The sequence below is a fragment of the Equus quagga genome, chromosome 15 (genome assembly GCF_021613505.1).
Source record: "Equus quagga isolate Etosha38 chromosome 15, UCLA_HA_Equagga_1.0, whole genome shotgun sequence".
Taxonomy (NCBI): domain Eukaryota; kingdom Metazoa; phylum Chordata; class Mammalia; order Perissodactyla; family Equidae; genus Equus; species Equus quagga.
Genome location: NC_060281.1, coordinates 38,631,735 through 38,654,786, shown reverse-complemented (window position 1 = coordinate 38,654,786; position 23,052 = coordinate 38,631,735). Strand labels below are relative to the sequence as shown.

General features: G+C 38.7%; 2 non-coding genes across 2 annotated transcripts; both read right to left on the bottom strand.

Annotated features, from left to right (window-relative positions):
- Positions 1-8,432: 8,432 nt before the first annotated feature.
- TRNAV-AAC (transfer RNA valine (anticodon AAC)) lies at positions 8,433-8,505 on the bottom strand. Its single transcript has one exon. It is a non-coding gene; the product is annotated as a tRNA-Val (tRNA).
- Positions 8,506-10,035: 1,530 nt separating this feature from the next.
- Positions 10,036-10,108, bottom strand: TRNAR-ACG (transfer RNA arginine (anticodon ACG)). Its single transcript has one exon. It is a non-coding gene; the product is annotated as a tRNA-Arg (tRNA).
- Between the last annotated feature and the right edge of the window lie 12,944 nt (positions 10,109-23,052).

The window sequence follows — 23,052 nt, the reverse complement described above, 5'->3', positions numbered from 1 at the left end:
AGGACCCGATAACAGTGCTCGTCCCTCCTCTTTTTCAGTACACTAGTCTCCACTTTATTCACTTTTTGGCTGCCCAAAGTACAGGCAATGTCAAGGCCATTAACGGGAGACCGGGACTGTACTACTGGAGCACCTTCTCAAAGATGACTTGGGGTAAGAGCGGCTGCCTATTTCTCTGCGAGGGAAAGGGGGAGAAAGCCACCGTAGGAAAACTAGCGCCTCCACCATTTCTCATTTCGAATCTTCTGGGACAGAAGAGAACACAGCCCAGCTGGGAGGACTCATCCAGAACGGGCTCTCTAAAGTAGTACAGCTATCTCCGGACGATTACGTGTTTTTAAAGACGAAAACCGAAAAACAACGACACAACTGGGATTATCACTTGTTCTTTTTACGTGGGGCCTCCTGGAAGAAAGCGGCGGGCGACTTCTCTTGAATTTCGGGAGGCCTAAGAAAACACTCCGTGTTTCTGCTCAGTTTCAAACCCGGCACCTCTCGGGAGTTAGAGGAGTATGATGACCTCTATCTACACTACTGAAACGCACGCTATGGCTCACCTCTGGAGATGAAGTCTCCATTCTTGCTAAGGAGCGTCCTTTAGCGATTCCGTATCAACACCATATGAGAACAGCAAAAAATACAAAATATTACAGACAAGAACCATAGGAAATAAGAGGCGAGATCGTATCAGTCTGAAGGAATAAAAAGTGGACTTTGAGGGGTGCAGATGAGAACTGACCATGGGACGGAATGAACATAGGATCTAGGAATTCCTGTGTTAAGAAATATACCTGTTTAATTGGGGTGGGTGGAGGTGCGTGTGTGTGCACGTGCATACGTGTGTGCGTGTGAAATAGACATAGAGGAAAATAGTAATTGAAAAGCCTGGACACGTGGAGATATGTTCGGGAGGATATTGTGGAGGATTAAAAAACCTTTGAAAAAATTTCAGCAAATGGCTTACATAATCAAAATAAAATTTTAGGAAAGAGTTTTGATTTTGAATGCCAAAGAGTTTGGACATGAGTAAACTAGAATTGGAGAGAAAGGAAAAGAAGTTATAAAGATATCAAAGGATTGATGTTTATCCTGTTAGCTCCTGAGATCAGCAGTAGCATGATTCTTTCTGCATCTCCAGTGCCCAGTACACTGCCTGGCACAGGATACATCTTCCATAAACATCACACGATGGATAAAGGAACAGGTGAATGAGAAGAGAGAGAAAGATTCTGGACAGGTTGTGCAAGAAAGATATACACATACATCAAGACACTGAGTGTAGAGATTTGAGGAGAAAAAGGAGTGCAAGGCACTTAGAAGTCTTAAACCTGGGTCACAGACACAGAAGAGATTTTTGAATTAATATCTGATGTAGGGAAGAATAAATTCAGTCACTTATAAGTATTTTTTATATGAATGAATGAGTGAATAAAGGAATAAACTGGCACGGAGAAAAACAGATGGTGAGACTATGAACTTGGTTAAAGGAAAAGCTCATATTTTTAATTTAGAACAAATTAACCTTTGTGTATCTGGTTTTGCTCCTTACAGCCTATGACCTGAGAAAAATGTTTCAGCTCCTCTGAGCTTCAGTTTCATCAGTAAAATGGGAAAGATGATGTTTAGGTTAGCTGCAAGCTCTGGACAAGCTAATCTTCAGAAGTCCATTTCTGGGGGTCCTTTTGTTAACATGTAAATAAGAAATGAAGTGGCACATCATCTCCTTTCCACTCCCTAAGAGAAAATCAAGGAGGCAAAGTTGGAATCCTACAACCCAGAATCAGATATGTCACCATTTTGTCACTGGTCTCACAAATAATAAACTGTTTTCAAGGATACTTTGTCCTGAAAGGATTACTGCCTTGTCTACACTGTTACCGTTCTGGATGTGACTACTGTCTCGTCTTCCTCTCTTTAGCTTCCGCTCTCAAAGAATTAGAGCTTTCTGCTCTGCCTAGTGTAAGAATCCTCACAAGCATCATTAGTCAAATCCTCCAGCCCTCTGCTTCCTGGCACTCTTCTGAAGAAGCAGAAGATAAGAGACCATTTTAGGGCTTCACCATTAAAAAACAGAAAGAAACTGGAAATTAAGGATCCATGCAGAAGAAAATGGTTAAAATAAAATGTATGCAAAAGGAACCAGTCTTTTAATTCTGTTCTACTTTCCACCCAATGTTCAAATGACTATCAGCTGTTCCTGGATTACAAAGGAAGTCTTAAACATTTGTGGCCCTTACAATTTTATTTCTCATTCTCTAATTATAAAATAGAAAATTTTGTTTGCGAAAAATAAAAATTCTGCATTATAAATAAATTGCTATTCATCAGTAAAAATCAAAACATTGGATGAGGCACAAAGAAAGTGAAAAATAAATGAGCAGATGAAGAGATTAATATTGTGCAAGTGTGAGAGAATGGTTTATAGAACTACTCATTTGGATTTGATCTGCCTATTCCCTATCCTAAACTATTACCTGCCTTTCAAGTTAGAAACCATATTTTATGGCTTAACTCTAGGCAGTGAAGATACAGTGAGGTCAAAAGAGTGATTTGAGCATAAAGAATCTCATATTCTAGAGGAGAGATAGAAAATTTAGAAAGAGAAACTTCGTAAGACACTTTCTAAAGCACATAGTGTTTGTGAAAAGGATGGAATAAGTTGATGTGATAGACCCTGAGTATATGGCTTTAGCTAGGGAGGTGGTTTCTGTAGCTAAGTGATATTTGATTTGGGGACTAAATGCCAAGAATTAGACATCTTACTAAACATGAGTCAAGATTAGAAGAAATATTATTCAGGAGCTGGCAGCTGAAAAAAGGGCCTCAGTAGACAGCTGGAAAACTAGCCTACACACAGCTCAGTTACCAGATATCCAATGCGAATCCAAAATGTAAGAAGTTTTTACATCTCATTTACAGACCATGTACTAGTGGACTAACCTAATGTTAAGTTTGCCCCTGAACGACCATCCATACACAGGGTCTCCAATAGCATCATCCACAGGACTCTTTGCATCTGAAAGAGTTTTAGCTCAGATTGAAGGAGAGCAAAATCTTTCAGTGAAGAGTGAAATGCAAGGACTGTTCCACAGCTCAGCATGGCAGACTCATGACCTCTTTCTCTTCCCTTCATGTTTTTAGGCCTCATCAGGTTCTGATTGCAAATGGGGATGAAATACCTTTCTAACATTAACTACTGGGATTTTTTCCAAAATTTTTTCAGATTTCAGCTGCCTCTGCAAAGAGGAAAAATTCTATCTTGGGGTCTATGTGTGGAAATTAAGCACCACATGGCTGTTTCATAATTTTGCAGACATCTCTGAAGGTTTTGATCAGCACTGTCATCACAGGCACTTTGATGATTGAGTCCCAGCAAGGGGATGAAGAATCTCCTTAAGGAACATTGATGCAAAAATCCTCAACAAAATACTACCAAACAGAATTCAACAGCACGTTAAAAGGATTACACACCATGACCAAATGGGATTTATTCCTGAAATGCAAGAATGGTTCAACATATGAAAATTGATCAATGTAATATGCCACATCAACAGAAGAAGGAAAGAAAACATGATTATCTCAATTGCTGCAGAAAAGAATTTGACAAAATTCAATACCCTTTCATGATAAAAAACACTCAATAAACTAGGAATAGAGGGAAGCTACCTCCACATAATAAAAGCCATATATGAAAAACCCACAGCATGCATCATACTTAATGGTGAAACACTGAAAGTATTTTCTCTACGATCAGGGAACAAGGCAAGGATTCCTGCTTTCACTACTTCTATGCAACATACTACTGGAAGTTCCAGCCAGAGCAGTTAGGCAAGAACAAGAAATAAAAAGCAGTCAAATCAGAAAGGAAGAGGTAAAATTATCTCTATTTGCAGATGATACAATCTTATATGTAGAAAATCCTGAAGACTCCACAAAAAAAAGGTGTTAGAACTAATAAATGAATTCAGTAAAGCAGCCGGATACAAAGTCACCAAGTAAAAATTAGTTGCATTTCTATATATCAACAATGAACAATCTGAAAACGAAATTACAAAACATTTTCATTCATAATAGCAACAAAAAAGTTAAAATAGTTAGGAATTAACCAAGAAAGTGAACGACTTGTACAATGAAAACTACAGAAAATTGTCAAAAGAAGTTAAGGAAGACATAAATAAGTAGAAACACATCCCATGTTCATGGACCGGAATACTTAATACTATTAAAAATGTGGATACTATCCAAAGCAATCTACAGATTCAGTTCAATCCCTATCAAAATATCAATTTTTTTCAGAAATAGAAAAATCCATCCTAAAATTCATATGATATCTCAAGGGACTCTGAATAGTCAAACAATGTTGATAAAGAAGAACAAAACTGGAAGACACTTCCAAAACTTACCTCAAAGCTACCATAATCAAAATAGTGTGGTATTGGCATAAAGGCAGACATAGACAAATGGAATAGAATAGACAGCCCAGAAATAAACCCTAGCATATATGGTCAAATGACCTTTTGACAAGGATCCCAAGACCATTCAATAGGGAAAGGACAAGTCTTTTCAACAAATGATGCTGGGAAAACTGGATATCCACATGCAAAATAAATAAATAAATAAATAAAGTTAGAACCTTACCTAACACTGTATACAAAAATTAATTCAAAACAGATCAAGGACTTAAATGTAAGAACTAAACAGTAAAACTCTTAGAAGAAAACACAGGACAAACTTCATGACATTTGATTTGGCAATGACTTCTTGGATATGACACCAAAGACACAGGTAACAAAAGAAAAGCTAGACAAACTGCACTTCATGAAAATTTAAAACTTTCTGTGCATCAAAAGATACTATCAAAGCAGTAAAAAGGCAACCCACAGACTGGAAGAAAGTATTTGCAAATCATATATCTGATAAGGAGTTAATATCCAGAATACATACATACATACATACATACATACATACATACACATATATATAACTCCTGAAGCTCAACAATGAAAAAACCCAATTCAAAGTTAACAGAGGACTTGAATAGACAATTCTCCAGAGAAGACATACAAATGGCCACTAAGCCTACAAAAAGATGCTCAATGTCACTAACCATTAGGAAAATGCAAATCAACTCTACAATAAGATACCACCTCACACCCACTAGGATGGCTACTATAAAAAAACACAAAATAGCAAGTGTTGACAAGGATGTATAGAAATGGAACCCTCTTGCACTGTTGGTAGAAATGTAAAATGGTAGAGCTGGTGTGGAAAACAGCATGGCACTTTTTCAAAAAATTAAAAATAGAATTACTATATGATCCAGCAGTTCCGCTTCTGGCTACATACCCAAAAGAATTGAAAGCAGAGTCTAAAGGAAATATTTGTACACCCATGTTCACAGTGGCGTTATTCACAATAGCTAAAACACGGAAGCATCCCAAGTGTCCATCAATGTATGAATGGATAAGCAAAATGTACTATATACATATGATGGAATATTATTCAGCCTTTAAAAGGAAGGAAATTCTGCAATATGCTAGAACATGGATGAAACGTGAGGGCATTACGCTAAATGAAATAAGCCAGTTACAAAAAGACAAATACTGGATGATCCCACTTATCTAAGTACTCCAGAAAGTATAATGGTGGTTGCTAAGGATCAGGGAGAGGGGAGAAAGGGCAGGTTATTGTTTAATGGGTATAGAGTTTCAGTTTTATAAGATGAAAAGAATTATGGAGTTGGATGATAGTCATGGTTGCACAACTATGTGATGTATTTAATACCACTAAAGTGTGCACTTAAACATAGTTAAGGTAGCAAATTTTATGTTAAGTGCATTTTATACCAATTAAAAAAAAACAAGCAGAAGAAATCTGAGTCAGGCATTTGGGAGCTGAGGAAAGAATATCTGCGGACAGCTGGAAAAGGAGCTCATTTACTGGAGAGTCACAACAGAATCAAAATGTGAGAAATTTTTCATCCTATTTCAAGCCATGCACCACTGACCTAAGTATACATTGAGTTGCTGAAGGACTACCCCATTCTCACAGTGTCCAAGAGCATCATTCATAGGATCCTTGGTGACTGAGGGGTTTTAGCTCAAGTGGAAGGAGAAGAAAGGCAGTCAGTGATGGGTAAAATGCAAGGATTGTCCCATTGCTCAGCACAGCTTAATCACGACCCTCCTTTTCTTCCTTTCACTGTTTTGAGCATTGTCTGGTTCTGATCAATGATGAAGATGGAATACGTCTCCAGCATTACCTGCTGTTCAGTCCTTCAATATCCTAGCTGATTTTTTTTTTTGTCTACTAGATTCATCAATTATTGAGACAGAACTGTGAAAATCTATAGCTATAATTGTGAATTTGTCTATTTCTCTTTTCAATTTTATCAGCTTTTGCTTCATGAACTTTAAAGCTCTGTGGCCAGAGGCATACAACTTTTAGACTGTTATGTCTTCTTGGTCAATTGACACTTTATAATTGCATAACATCTCTCATCACCTCTGGCAAATTTCTTTGCTTTGAAGTCTGCTTTGGCTGACACCAGTATACTCACTTAAGCTTTCTTTTGATAAGTAATTGCATGGTGTGTCTTTTCCTATTCTCTTATTTTTAACCTACTTATATCATTATATTTGAAGTGAGTTTCTTATGGTCAACATACAGTTGGTCATTGTTTATATTTAATTCATTCTGACAGTGTAACTTTTAATTGTTGTTTGGACTTTAAGGTAATTATTGATATTTTTGAGTGTAAGTCTACCATTTCGTAATTTGTTTCCTATTTGTTTCCTCTATTTTCATTCTTCTATTCCCACTTCCTGACTTCTTTTGGCTTATTTAGATTTTTTTAGTATTCTACATTAATTTATGTATTGTGTTTTTTTTTTAAAGATTGGCATCTGAGTTAACAACTGTTGCCAATCTTCTTTTTGCTTTTTTTTTCCTTCTTCTCCCCAAAGCCCCCTAGTACATAGTTGTATATTCTAGTTGTGAGCGCCTCTGGTTGTGCTATGTGGGACTCTGCCTCAGCATGGCCTGATGAGTGGTGCCACGTCCATGCTGGGGATCTGAACTGATGAAATCTCGGGCCACCGAAGCGGAGCTCGTGAACTTAACCACTGGGCCACTGGGAGGCCCCTGTATTGTGTTTTTTTTTAATTATATCTATGTGTACAATTTTTATTAGTACTTGCTCTGAGATTTCCATAAAAATACTTAAATTTTCACAGTACATTTAGAATAAATATTTTATAATTCAAGTGGAATGTAGAAACCTAATCACCATTTAGGCCCCCTTTACTCTAATCCCTTTATTTTATGTATATAAAATTTCTACATACAATGAAAATCTATCAGACAATATTACCACTTCTGATTTCAATCATCAAACATAGTTTAAAGAAGTAGTGACAAGTAAGTCTATTTTATTTATCCAGATATTTATCATTTCTGTTGTTTTTTCATTCCTGACATTCCAAGTTTCCTTCTAGTATTACTTCCCTTCTGTGTAAATAATTTCCACTAGTCATTCTCACTTTACTTCAAATGGAAGTGTATTTATTTGAACTTCATGTCTAAAGCATATTTTTGCTGTAGATAGAATTCTGGGTTGACACTTCTTTTCTTTCAGCATTTAAAAATGTTATTCCATTTCTTCTGGTCTCCATGGTTTCTGATGAGAAATACACAAACATTCAAATCATTGTTCCCCTACTCTGGCTGTTTTCAACATTTTTTCTTTTTCTTTAATAGTTTGATTTTAGAATTTCACATGTGGACTTCTTTGAGTTTATTCTGCTTAAGTTTGCTGAAATTCTGGAATCTGTAGGATTCTGTCTTTTGCCAAATTTGGGAAGTTTATAGCTAAGTCTTCAAATAATTTTTTACCTTACTTTCCTCTCTTCTTCTGGTACTCCAAAGATGTGAATATTACATCTTTAACTCCTTTCATTTTGTTTCCTGAGGCTCTGTTCACTTTTAAAAACACTTTTTCTTTCTATTGTTCTGATTGGGCTATTACTATAGTTTTCTCTTCAAGTTCACTGGCTATTTCCTCTGTCTTTTCTATTCTGGTATCGAGCCCATCCAGTGAGAATTTCATTGTTGTTGTTTATGCAATAAATGCTGGTCACCTATTCCTCTGCGAGAGAAAGGAGGAGAAAAGGTAACGGGGGAGAAACTCTCCAGGAGAAAGCTCTGGTGCCGCTAAAACTTCATGTTGCACATTTCTGGAAGAAAAGAGAGCATTTCCCAGCTGGGAAGCATTCACTCGGAACGTCCCGGCTAATAATGTGGCATAGCTATACCAGGATGATTATCTTGCTCTTAAGAGAGGTGGGACTATCTCTTGCTCCTTGCAGGTTCGCTCACTTAGAGCAGGCGATGAGGAACACTCATCTGGGTTGTGGAGGGCAAAAGTTATCCGCTGTTTCCGCTTGGTTTCGAACCAAGGACCTCTTGCGTGTTAGGCAAGCGTGATGACCACTACACTACGGAAACCGTTTGACCCACGCTCTTTTTCTGATTTCTGAGATACACGTTCAATCCCTGTTAATGTGTGTCATGGAGCAGTCATAACCCACACTATATGAGAGAACAGCAAAAAACACAAATGTCTTTTACAAAAAGGGGGTTAAGGTTCAAGACTATATCAGAGAGAAGGAAGAAAAAATGAAACTTGAGGAATGAAGAGGAGGGGAGAATACAGTGTGAACAGAGCAGGCATGGTTGTAGGAATTCCTTTTGGGCGGAGGGATACCTGTTTAATGTATTTGAATTAAAAATGAAAGGGCACGCGAAACTGTCAGGAGCTGTTTAGGTGATATGGCAGAGAGGACACACTTTGACCAAGAGAGGCAGCGAGAGCTAAGTCAGCCTTCTCTCCTCTTTCGTGCTATCCTTTCCCTTACTTGTGGTAGCAATCTCCGCTTTCCAGATGACAACCACAGAGCTTTTCACCCAGGACAGCAAGTTCAGATCTAAACAACAGACACTGAATCTTTTTGTTTTGTCTTTATGGGTACACACGGGGCGAAGATGGAATCGACTTCACTTAACACCCCACACTAAGGGCCACATTATCCTACAAGGCCACAACACAGCCGGGATGAAAGGAGCTGCTCTTCCCTGCTCCTTCTTTTCTCTTTTCTGTCGCCAAAATTCTCTCAGCCGCCTCCCGCACTCTTTCAGCGTCAGTCTCAGTTGACTAGGATAGAAAAACTCTCCCATTTACTCCTCCAGGATTTCCGCCCTCTTTTCTTCTGCTGCCAGCCGACCCGCCCGGTTGTGCGTCCGTTACCATCACGGGGAGTCTCTCCCTCCGTGAGGACGAGCGCTCAGGGCAGTAACCGCAGGGACTTGTCCCCTTTGAGCCGCGGACCCAGGGTGTGGGGAGGTTTGCGCAGCGGTGGGTTGAACTTCTGCAGATACCTGCAGGGACGACCCAGCCAGTTAAATTCTGTGCTGCTACCTCCTACCAGCTGATCTCAACCCCATCCACTGGTAACTTGATAGAAGATCCGGACCCTTTACTCTGTGAAGGTCTCATCGCTTACGAGCTGCTTCTCCTCACTCGTGGCTGTTTTTTACACCTGACTGGTGATCCGCGTGCATTCTGCCCTCCCCACTTAAGCTTCTCTCGCCTTTGGTTATGAAACAGCTGTAGCTTGTTTCGGTGTGAATTTGACAGCTCAACATTGGGGGAAATTAAGCAGGATTCTCTGATGATTATGTTAATTCGAGAGAGGGCATTAACAAAGAGTCGAGTGTTCTCAGACGGGACACTTTTTCATGCAAAATGGGCTAGTATAGAAGATATTGTCAGACTTGCGCCAGGTTCTTGTCTTATTCTTTTGTAAATCTTTTCCAGTCTCTCTCAACTTCCCTCAATCCTTCTCAGATGTGTCGTGATTGAACAAGTTTTATGAGGATCTCCTTAAAATAAAAGCTTCTGAAGAATTTTTTTGATACATGTGGATTTTAAACAGCACAGCACACGACCTCGTCTCCTCAGAAAACTAAAAGTGACCTCGAGCCAGCCAGGAGTCGAACCTGGAATCTTCTGATCCGTAGTCAGACGCGTTATCCATTGCGCCACTGGCCCCACTCATGTTAGCATTTTTTGAACCATTGTTAATTAGCCTTTGTGAGATTCTTGCATTTTTATACCATAGAATTTCTGGATGTTGTTGACGTGCCCTCGACATCTTTCCCATTTGTCCGCTCTCCAGTTTCCCAGTTGAGAGAATGTAAAGATTCGAGGTCTACCCTGAAGCCTCCTTAGTTCAATATCCTGCTGGCCTCAGATCCTCGACCTTGTGGGGAGGGACCTGGAAGCAGCAAATGATGGAGTTTTTAGGGCTTCGCTGTTGCAGAATGGAAGGCAACCGAGAATCAGGGACCAGGCTGAACAAACGGAATAACAGAAACACATGCAAACCCAATTGCACTATTAATTCTTCCTCAGTTTGGGTTGTGTTCTTTCTTGTACTCTTAGAGTGCGGAGCACATCCCTCAATTGTGGCGTTTATCACACTGTGTTATAAACAGCTGTTTGCTCAGCGGCATTTCCCACTCAATTGTATCTTTCTTGAGGGGTGCACCCTCAGTGTCTACAATAAATAATTTCACATTAAAAGTATGCATACATGAATGAAGTGAGAAAAATGCCTGCAAGCATCAGGAAAAAAGTTTAACTTGTGGTATAGGTAGGCATCACGAGTCTGTGATTCCATGCTATCCCAATTCAGATGTTTGAGTGGGAGGTGAGTGGAGTGCTATATACAGCAGTGGTATTCTAGCTTCCTGAATATACCTTTTAGGCTCACAGTAGTTTATGTGCTCAGGGTTTAGGGCTGGGCATGTGCGCATTAATTCTAAAGCTAGTGACGGTCAGACAGTAGGGCTGGGCTGGAATAGTGGCTGAGAAGTAGGCCTCCTAAATGAAGAGAATGTCTAGGCTGCTGAGATTAAAAAAAAAAGATTAATGAACCAAGTGCACACTAGACATTTTCATTATTTGTTTTTCATAATGGTAGTGATCAGGAGGATTTAGAACACAATGCTTACAAAACTTGTAAGATATCTAGCCCAAAGATCCCTCCCCAATAACAGGAAACTTTCAGCAATAGCTCCACAACAATTGAAACAACAACACTCAACTGGCTTAAACAAAGTTAATTTATTATCACACATAGCAAGTGCAGATGGTAGGGAGGCAACATGCCTGGTTAATTCAGTAGCTCCATGATGTCATCAGGACCCAGATATTTTGAATCTTGGCACTCTGTCATTCTCAGCATATGGATGTCATACTCCAGCTGTTTCCCCTGTAGCACCTAAAACTCTCACAATCTCAAGATAAAGCCCAGAAGGAAAACAAACAGACCTTTTTCTTGTATCTCTTGTTGAGGATGACTTCTATATGCTCTCCAGTAGATTTCCCCTTACAATGGCTAGAATTGTATCACATACTATCACTTAATCCAACTACTGCCAAGAGAGGGACCACTTTGATTAATTAGATCAATCAGAATTCTGCCTCTAGAGCTGAGAATTGGGTCCACCCCTTCCAAATCCCAAGACGGTATCGAGAAGGTTATGTGAATGCAATCATTTTTCTGTTGAAAAGGAGGAATGGGGGCAGTGGTGTTGGTGACTAGTGCTGGGACAGACAAATAGTACTGGCTGCAACACCCTACTCCATCCCCATATTTGAAATAAAATGAAATAAGTATGTTTATTAGCATTTTTGAGAGCTGAGAGCTCTATTACTTACATTAACCCACATTAGACCATAGCTAGATTTCCAGATCTAGCCATCATAGATGCAATTTGACTACAGTTCGTATTCAGTACTTGTATACAAGCACACTACTTGTACATCACATTAATTGTACACGATTACATATTGACTTAGAATTCAGAATTTTATGTATTTGGCCATTAATAACGCCATACACCAGAGATCTTTATGACTGTATAGTAAAGTGACACTACAGTTTCTGAGTCTGAAGTGTCAGAGGTTGACATGTGCATCACAGTGCAGAGATCTGAAGCTCAACCTGAAATAGCTGCCTCCATCTACCTCTCCAGGACAGGAGAGGAGTCAAATTCCTAACTCTGGAGATCAGCAATTTATGCTACCTAAATTTGCCTATGAAATATATGTCTCATTGATTCCCAGTCTTATATTTGTAGTTTCTTTAATAAGAGCTATTTTTAATTTGTTTCATCATCATGATCTGTTCATCTCCAGCATCACTACAGTTTAACACTTTGTCTTAACTTTTACTCTCTATTGTTATCATTGTTCATGTAGAAGAAACTTGAAATGGAAAGAAAGAGCAGGCTTAGAGAGCAACCCACGTTAAAAACTTGACTCTGCCTTTTACTAGCTATGTGAATTTAGACAAATCATTTAATTTCAATCACTCAATTACCTTATCTGCAAAATGGGGATGATACTTATGCTGCAGGTTTGTTGTGAGATTAAATGGCATGATGCAGGTAGAATCTTGGCAGATATTTAGACAGTCATTGAAGCATAGCCATCATTGACAACAGTGTCCTACTCCTTCCCAATCTTCTAAAGCTTAACTCCAATAACTCAAAAGGCATTTATTGAATATCCATTTACCAAGTAAAATGTGAAATCTTAAGGATTCCAAGATAAAGCTGAATCCTCATTCCTCAAGGAACTAATATCTAGTCAGAAAGACAAATATAAACTCATAATTACAATAAAACAGGAGAAGTGCTATCCCAGAAATAAAGAAGAAAATGCACTAGCAACACAGAAGTAGAGCAATAAACTCTGGAGGGGAAGTCAGGGGAAGTTCTCCATGACATCACATTTGAACTTAATCTTTTTTATTTTCCCTGAGGAAGATTAGCCCTGAGCTAACATCTACCAATCCTCCTCTTTTTTCTGAGGAAGACTGGTCCTGAGCTAACATCCGTGCCCATCTTCCTCTACTGAGCTTAATCTTTAAGGAAAAACAAATTTGCCCTAGTGAATAAGAAAATAAAGGGCCAGAGGGTTCAGGATATTCAAGACTAAAGTTACAAAAGATGCATGCTGGGCCGGCCAAGTGATGCAGCAGTCAAGTGCCCATGTTCCCGCTTCGGTGGCCTGGGGTTCGCCGGTTTGGATCCCGGGTGTGGACATGGCACCACTTGGCAAGCCATGCTGTGGTAGGTATCCCACATATAAACTACAGGAAGGTGGGCATGGATGTTAGCTTAGGGCCAGTCTTCCTCAGAAAAAAGAGGAGGATTGGCAGCGGATGTTAACTCAGGGCTAATCTTCCTCAAAAAAAAAAACAAAACAAAAAAGATGCAAGGCGTATTTTAAGGAAAGCAATTCTATGTGGCAGAGCTACAGCTTCAACTGGCATGGAGAAGACGAACTGGAGGAGCAGGAAAAGTGGCTAGAAAGGCAGGTTGAAGAGGCACACCACGGGCTTCTAATACTGGCAATATTATTTTTTTCTATATCTGGTGATTCCCTTCTTATCCTTCCAACTGTATATATACATTTTAATACTTTTTTGCATGTATGACATGCATCACAATAAAAAAAATTAAAACATTTTGAAAGATAGGTTGTGCCAACTTGTAAATAACTTTATTTCTCAAGATAAGGGACTTATCCTGTAGGCAAGAAAAAGGGAAAATAGGTTTTTAAGAAGAACATTCTCAGTTCTGTGTTTTAGGAAGATTGAATCTAGCCGGGCAGCACCGTAGAGCTAGACTGCAGTGGGGGAGAAGCCACATTTAGAGACCGCATAGTCTGGGCAGGGATGGCAAAGGCCTGGTCTGGCCCAAGGCGGGTGAGGAGGGCTCAGAGAGCGGAACAGAGGTCTGGCTAAGGTGGAAAGGACAGGCTTTGATGATTCATTGGAAGTGATGAGCAAGGGGAATTTGGGACGGTGATTACATTTATGAATCAGGAAATTCCATTAACTTTCATTGAGTAGTAAAAAAATAGTAAGCTGAAGGAAATGAGCTCCATGTCTACTCCCCAAAGTTTTTTTGTCCTGATTCTACCAGAATTTCCTTTGAGTCTATGAGCTACGCCTGCATCTTCTTGATAAATTCACCCTTTTGTTGATGTTTAAGGTAGTTTGGATAAGGTTTTGTTACCTTATGTTACCAATAAAGAGTCCTGAATAATACAGTAGTGATACCACACATGAAATTCCCAGAGGACAGTGAATTTTTATCAAAACTCAGGCTTGGTAGGTAGAGAAAGAGCTTTGTTACTGTTTGAAAGCTACTGCCAGGTGACCAGGAATACCAGTGAGAGGGTGGAGTGGGCCTAGGGAATCTTCAAGGTGAGAAGATTTTCATTCCAAGTCCCAAGAGCCAAAGCACACTCATGCCTCCCCATGCCCCAACTGTGTCTTCTCTTTGTGAAAAACCTAAGTTCCTGGAATCCTAATCCACATCTGATGAATGATTAGTAACAGGCCAACTCTTTCCAATCTTACACAGTAATTAAACAAGATTGTGTGTGTAGCCGTGAAGTCTTGAATTACGGGCTAGACATGATGTCTCTATTAAAGTTAGTCTTCTCACCACCAGTGAGGTTAGGCTAGCCATCTCTATCTGGTTTCCTCTATGTGACTGTCACTGTTTCCACTGGTCACTGATACTTGCGTAGGTTTCACCCGGATTGGTTGCAGTAAAACACACCGAAGCCAACAATGATGGGAGCTGAAGAAGCAGAGAATTCCTGAGGAAAGAATGATGTTGTTGAAGATGAAAATGATTACAGCACTTTGATATTTGTTAAGAAATTCACAGTTTTTAAACAGGCTTAACAAACAAGAATACGGTCTAGGAACGTAGAGTGCAGATTACTCTGTCAATTCCATTTCTTTACTCCACCCAGCCCTCACCCTACTACAATCTATCTTACAAATTCTCTCTTATCTCTAAGACATGGTTCTTACAGAATGTACAGGAGAAATGTATTCTATGTCTTCTTTGAAGGCAAAATTCTAACATTGTAGAGTAGAAGCAGCTGCAATGAGCAAATGAGACGTCACTGCACCACATCCATGCCCAGAAACTAGAAACTAACAGTACTCAAAGGAAATAGTTGAAACTCATAGATATGGTTGTTCTGGATTCAGGACCTATCCTAAGAACTCACAAGGCTCCAAGAACACTCACCAGATATGAAAAATAGTGTGGCGCTGAATAAAAGGATGAAAGTTGGGTAGAGAAAGGTGATTTTCGCTTCCTTGTCTAAGTTAGTTAGTTTCAAAATATCCAGAGAGTGCAGCAGTAATGCAAGGCACACGCAGATACCTGTTACTCAGGAAAAAAAGGGCAACAACCCATCTTGTTAGCTCAGTCTATGGCCTTAGGGCTAATTCCTAAGAACTTAAATTGTCATTTTAGCTCCCCCTACTCTATTCTTTTCCTTTTATTTTCATTGGATTATCTTTTTTTTTCCTTAGCAGTCCCTGAATAGTTTCTAACAGGCTATGCCCAAAGGAACATTACCCCAGCCCAGAACCAGAACAATTGAGGGAATCCTCTTTCTCCCATCTCTTACCTATGATCAAGAAGGTGATTGTGAAGACAAAGTACTGTTCCCAGGAATCCGGAAGGGAATGAGGGAAGGCCAGGAGTATAAAGCTCAGGAAGAAGGAGAGAAGAAGGGCGCTGATCATGAAAATTTGGCCAAATATGAAGTAGTCTGAATTAGGGAGGGAGAGGGGAGAAAGGCCAGCAGCTCCCTCTAGGGCCCCCTTCCTTCCTGGGGCTGAATCTCTAGAATACTAAAGAAGCAGTGCAGAGACTTTAAGGTAGGAACCAATGGCAGCTGGTGGGAAGTTAGGGTTAGAGGGAAAAGCAAGTTGCAGAAAGATCTAGAATAGTGATTCTAGCTGGGCTGGTATCCCTAGGGAGGCCTGATCCCCTGGCTCATTCTGAAATGAGTCTCTGTTACTGGCAGGAGTGTTATTGCCTCCTTCAGGTGTGCTGGGGCAGAACAAAGGGCTGATAATTCCTAGAAGGGACAGGGTTGGAGTAGGGCCCTCCCTTTCAAGGTCAGGACTTACTTGATCTTGATAGAGGCATCCAACATGTGACCTCACCTTTGCAGATTGCGAAGAGAGCACTGAACAGGACTTTGGAACTGCCTGGGATTTCTATCTTTACCCAGGTGGAAAGGCTGAAGGCCCACCATAGAAGGGCAGAACCGGTGAAAGTGCAGATGAGGATAAGAATGCGATATAGTCTAAATATCCCACATTTTCTACAAAAGGGTGTTGACTGCAGGAAAAAAAAAAGAAGGTAAATGAGTTAGATTTCCTCAGTTCCTTTGGGATGTCTCCCCATTCTTAAATACCCAGACAAGTCCAACCTCCTTGCCTTTTCTCATACTCAGCTTGCAAGGGTCTCCCTCCTCCTCCTCCCCTAACCAAATCCTCTCCAGGCCACAGACTAACCCTGTGTCCCTCACCCACAAGGACTGAGATCCTTCTCCTTGATCTTTACATTTTATCTGAACCACTTGCACACAATCATCCACATCCTTGTACTGTTATTATGCTTTTCCTGGAAGTCTGGGCATATTGTCTCACTACCTAGATTAGAAGTCCCTGGAGGAAAATAGCCCTGACATAATCTCCTATCACTTTTAGCATAGTGCTTTATATGTAGGAGGATTTCATTGACTGTTAACAGAAAGGAAAAAAAACATAGCATATACCAAATACATTCCTTGGTGATGTCAAGAGAAGTGAAAGTTTTTTCTGACGCTCTATAGTGTCAACATTCCCCCTCATCATCACTCCCCTGGAATCACAGCCCTTTTTTTCCTTCTCTTACTGTTAATGATCCCCATTTACCTTTTCTCTTATTTCTTTTAACTCTTCTGTTTCAGCTTTCATCTCCTGATTACACTCTGTTTTCTATAGCGCCTTTTTACATTGAGGTCCATTCTAGCCTTCTCCTCAAGAGTAGAATCTTGTAGTCTCCTCCTGTGTCCTCATTGGCTGGAACATTTAGTGATATCATAAGTGTGAGAACTCTAGCTCCCAACAAAAACATGAGATCCTACCTTACTACCCCTACTTTTTAAAAACATGACATCTCCCATACCCTTTCACCCAGCAAAGTTTTTGTTTTCCTTGGCACATGTGTGCCTCAAAGTTATGGCTTATGCCCTTAGCTCTGAATTCTAATACTAAATAGGTAGGAGTACTGTATTCCTGTACAAGATTGAAGGACACTTGAGAGAGAATACAGGATAATCAGGGAAATAACTGGGAAGATGTAAGTGGAAACCAGTTTTGTGTTAAGGGTATAGTGGATCATACTACAGATCCTTCAACAGAATGATGTTAATACATGTAATGCCTTCTGACCCCAACTTTATTGTCTAGCACACTGCTTGGCCAATGGTGGATATTCTGCATGTTTGTTAATGGAGAATTAACAAATAAATAAATAAATGAAAATAATGAGATGAAAAAGCAGGGGGTTGCTAAGAACCTCTATTTAGAAGTTTCTTAAATGTAAGCTCTGGAATGCAGGGATTATCTTTGTCTATTGTATTCACTTACATATTCTGAGCACCTAAAATATTGTCTGACACAAGGCAGGTACCAAACAAATATTTGTGGATTAAATGACTGACTGATCCAGGAACAAAAGGCTCATCCTTAGGACGGAGGGTTGACAAATCTGTCAGTTTCCCTCAAGTGACCATTTCTGTATGCTATGTACTATACCAACATATTTCTAGGACTAACTAGGATGTTAGAGTGTGCAACAATAATACATTTCCAGCTTAGCATTATAGGTTTATGTGTCAATCAGTTGTACTTTTAAAAGAGGGCAGTATGATAATGTCATTGGCTAGCATAAATAGCACTGAGGGAAGGGGCACCTGGGATGTGTATGCAAGAAGAAGGAAGGATTAAAGTTTGAAAAAGGAAAATCATGACTCATTCACTTAGTAAATCATGTTTACTGTCATTGCTCTATTTCTTCTACAATGCTGTGAGATAATTTTTTATCAAGATTGAGCAAAAACAAGAAACTAATCATCTTAGATCTTTCCAGTACTTTTTCAGAATCTATTGATTATGTGAGCTTTCTTCTTTAGTTTATTAGTATGATGGATTATATTAAGTGATTTTTGAATATTGGACCAGCCTTGCATACCTGGAATAAACTCCATTTGGTCACAGTGTATAATTCTTTCTATACACTGTTAGATTCAATTTTCTAATATTTTTCTTCAAGACTTTTGCATCTATGTACATGAGAGATATCAGTCTGTAGTTTTCCTTTCTTGTAATATTTGTTTCTGGTTCTGGTATTAGGGTAATGCTGGCCATATAGAATGAGTTAGAAAGTATGCCTTCTGCTTCTATTTTCTGGAAGAGATTGCAGATAATCGGTATAATTTCTTCCTTAAATGTTTGGCAGAACTCACCAGTGAACTCATCTGGGCATGGTGTTTCTGTTTTGGCAAGTTATTAATTGTTGACTTAATTTCTTTAATAGATATAGGCTTATTCAGATTGTATTTTTCTCCTTGTGTAAGTTTTTCTGGATTACATCTTTCAAGGAATTAGTCCATTTCATCTAGGTTATATCATATTTGTGAGCATAAAGTTGCCTAATATAATCCTTTATACTATTCCTTTATTGTCCATAATATTCTTTTCTTCCATTATTATTTTAATATCTATAAGATCAAGAATGATGTCCCTACTTTCATGTCTGATATTAGTAATTTCTGTCTTCTCTCTTTTTTTGTTAGTTAAACTGGCTAGAGTTTTAGCAATTTTATTGATCTTTCCAAAGAACCAGCTTTTGGTTTTGTTGATTTTTCTCTATTGATTTCTTATTTTCCATTTCATTGGTTTATGTTCTAATTTTCATTTTTTTCCTTCTGCTTACATTAGGTTTAATTTATTCTTCTCCTAGTTTCCTTAAGAGGAAGCTTAGATGATTGAGTTTAGATCTTTCTTCTTTCTAACATGTGTATTCACTGCTATAAATTTCCCTCTAAGCACCACTTTCACTTCATTCCACAAATTTTGGTAAGTTGTGCTTTTATTTTCATTTAGTTCAAAATATTTTAAAATTGCCATTGAGATTTCTTCTTTCATCCATGTGTTATTTAGAAGCGTGCTGTTTAATCTTCAAATGTTTTGGAGTTTTCCAGCTATCTTTCTGTTATTGATTTATAGTTTAATTCCACTGTGGTCTAGACCAGACATTGTATGATTTCAATTCTTTTAAATTAGTTAAAGTTTGCGTTATGGCTCGCAATGTGGTCTATCTTGGTGAATGTTCCATATGAGCTTGAGAAGAATGTATATTCTCCTGATGTTGGATGAAGTAATCTACAGATGTATATCTAGTTAACTGATGGTGCTGTTGAGCTCAACTACGCTCTTACTGATTTTCTGGCTGCTGGATCTGTCCATTTCTAATAGACGGGTGTTGAAATCTCCAACTATGATAATGGATTCATATATTTCTCTTTGCAATTCTATCAGTTTTTCCTCATGTATTTTGACATTCTATTGTTAGGTGCATACACATTAAGGATCATTGTGTCTTCTTGGAGAGTTGACCACTTTATCATTACGTAATGCCCTTCTTTATCCCCGATAATTTTCCTTGCTTTGAGGTTTGCTGTATCTGAAATTAATATAGCTACTCCTGCTTCTTTTGATTAGTGTTAGTATGGTGTATTTTCTTCCATCCATTTACTTTTGGTCTACATGTTGGATTAATATCTGCCGTATTTGCTACTGTTTTCTATTTATTGCCATTGTTCTTTGTTTCTTTGTTTCTTTTTTTTTTTTTTTCGGTCTTCCACTCTTTTTCTGCCTTCCTGGTTTTAATTATTTCATATGATTCTAACTTTATCCTCTTCAGCATATATCAATTATACCTTTTTTACTTCTTTTTTAGTTGTTGCCCCTGTTTTTGCAAGATATATTTACAAATAAATCCAATTCCATTTTTAAATAATAGTATACCACTACACAAGTAATACAATGAAATTACTCTGTTTAATCCAAGCAGAAATCAGTCAGAAATAACCTTCTCTGGAAGCCAACAGGAACTCTGGATGCTCACACACTCCGAGAGAGCCTGCAATGGGGAGATTAGGAATATTTTCTAAGATTATACTATAATCTTTTTCTGGGACAATCCTGATCTCAAATATTTTCACCTACTATCTCCATAAAATATTTAAATGGCAGAGAATTAGTATATCTCGGCATCCAAATTTCACTTCCCTGATGCTGTTTAATGCCTTTTAGGTGATTTTTAGGCAGGTCTTAAAGGGCACTGGGTTACCAGAGAGTCAGTCAGTCACTTGATTTTTATTTTATTTTTTTTACTTATCTAAAATGTGAATTAACACATATTACTTTTTTTTTTAAGATTTTATTTTTTTTCCCTTTTTCTCCCCAAAGCCCCCAGTACATAGTTGTATATTCTTCGTTGTGGGTCCTTCTGGTTGTGGCATGTGGGATGCTGCCTCAGCGTGGCCTGGTGAGCAGTGCCATATCCGCGCCCAGGATTCGAACCAATGGAACACTGGGCCGCCTGCAGCGCAGCACGCGAACTTAACCGCTCGGCCACGGGGCCAGCCCCAACGCATATTACTTTTTAATAAGAAAAAATAAAATATTTTTTATTAAGAAGAAATTTCATCATAGAAGGGACTAAGGAGATGGGAACCAGAGCAAAAATAAAAAAAAAATAGAAATAAGTTTCAGAAAAATGTGATATAACTACTGAAGGTACATATCCTTCCCGGATGGTATAATTTACCATTTTCACAGGTCCTTTTCCAAAAGACACTTCTCTCACTGATATTTTATAGAGGGCAAGATCCCAAAAAGTCCAGTGATGGTTGAGTTTCTACTGACCAAAGCTGGATGCTTACTGCTTCCTTTGTCATACTCACTGGTGTTCTCCTCTGGGCATTTCCCTTTGAATCACACAAATGACAACCTAGAGGCCATCAGGGACAGATAGTTTAGTGAGACAACTGACATAAGAAGTAGCTTAGGATCACAAAGAGAGAGAACTGAATTTTGTTAAGTTCTCTTAGTTAACATAGGTCTGAGCAGAGTGTCTCAATAAGATAAAACTCCAAAAAATCTAGTGGAAACAGGCCCAGAAACTGTCCTTTTAGAACCAGACTGGATACATCTCACTCTAACCTCAAGGAGTGAAAATACACAACCCAATACCAGATAGAATACTTTGATGCAACCTACAAAAAGAAATGTGTTTTACATTGTGATGTAGTGGATGTATGTATGTGTATTTGCGTCTGTGTGTATGTATATAGTACAAGTGGATTTTATACTTTATTCTTTTTTTATCAAACAAAAATACTATTAGAAGATCCCAAAGTGTCACTTTAGATTTACTTATTAATTACGTTTGCAATGGAAAGATCTGGCCGGTATGACCTTTGCAAGGATCAGCCTTAGCATGACCACAAATTAGCAGTATCTAGCTTGTGATGTGATGCAGTGAGAAACATACACCATCAGCTGTAGTGTGTTCTTATCAAAAACATTTAATCTTAGTCTATTGAGGAAACAACCAGACGAATGCATCCTATGGAGCATTCTTTGAGATACCTGGCTTGGACTCTTCAAAAATATCAGGACTAAAAAGGACAAGAGAACAATAGGAGGACGTTCTAGATCAAATAATTAAAATGTGTGATTAAAAAAATGCAATGTGTCATCCCTGATTGGTTCTTGACCAAAAAGAAAAAAAATTAAAGGGCATTTTAGAGACAATCTTGAAATACAAATATAAACTGTGTATTAGATGATATTGTTGTATATACTAAATTTAGTGGGTAAGATTACTGAAGTACTTAGGGGTGAAGTAGGATGAGATATGCATCTTACTTTTAATAGCTCTGTTTTGTCAATGTTAACTTTAAGACGTCTACTAGACACGTAAGTGAAGATATTAAGTAGAGAGCTGGAGATATTAGCCAGGAGTTCAGAGGGGAATACAGTTTTGAGACATGTAAATGGATGATATCCCCTAGGGAAAAGACTTAGAGAAGAGGGTCAAGAACAGAGCTGTGATTTGCTCCATCATTTAAAGGTCCAGCAGAGGAATGGTTCCTTATAGCAACAAATTCCAAAGAAACAAGTGATAGACAGAAAATTTGTTTGGTTAGTTAGAGCATCACTTGGGAATCATGCCCCTGAGAAAGGAAAGACGAAGAAAAATGGGATGTATATAGGAGCAGTTCTGATATAAAGCCAGTTTTCAATACCAGTTAGTACACAAGCCATTCTACCAATGGACTCTTATGCTTACACTTAACCATTGATATAAGGGTAACCATAAGTATAAGGCTGAGATTTTAATAGTGTTACATAGTGTTGTGGCCAGGGGCCCCAGAAATGAAAGACACTTGTCCAGAAAGGAAGTACACACAGGAAACACTACTTTTCTATCTAAGGAAAGCAAAGCATTACTTTTTTTTAATCTAAGTTTGAGGCCTAACTAAACCCATCAAGTGCTATTTCTTGTGTAAACTGGGCTGGGGCATGTAGCTGCAGCACAACCCCAAATCTCAGGGTTATGCCTTCCTCCAGCAGACCTCACGGGAGGAAAGACCAGAGAACTAAGAAGGTCACTTAGCGTGTGTATGGTAGTGTTGCCTACCTAGTCATCTCAGTCAACTAGTAAACGTGGCCCACTCATATCATTGAGTAGTATCAGTAGGAATAGTCTTCTCTACTCTTGGGGAGGAATGATAACAGAAGTGGAGAGGTGGGTAAGAGAACTTGAGGACCTCCTCTCTCCTGTAGAATTTACTATTAGAATAATATGACTTTCGGATGTGATCGATTATCAAAATTACCTAAAACGCATTTATATTAGTCAGTTTGGGCTGATATAACAAAACACCATGGACTGGGTGGCTTAAATAATAGAAATTTATTTTCTGACAGTTCTGAAGGCTGTAAGTCCAAGATCAAGGTTCCTGCCAATTTGGTT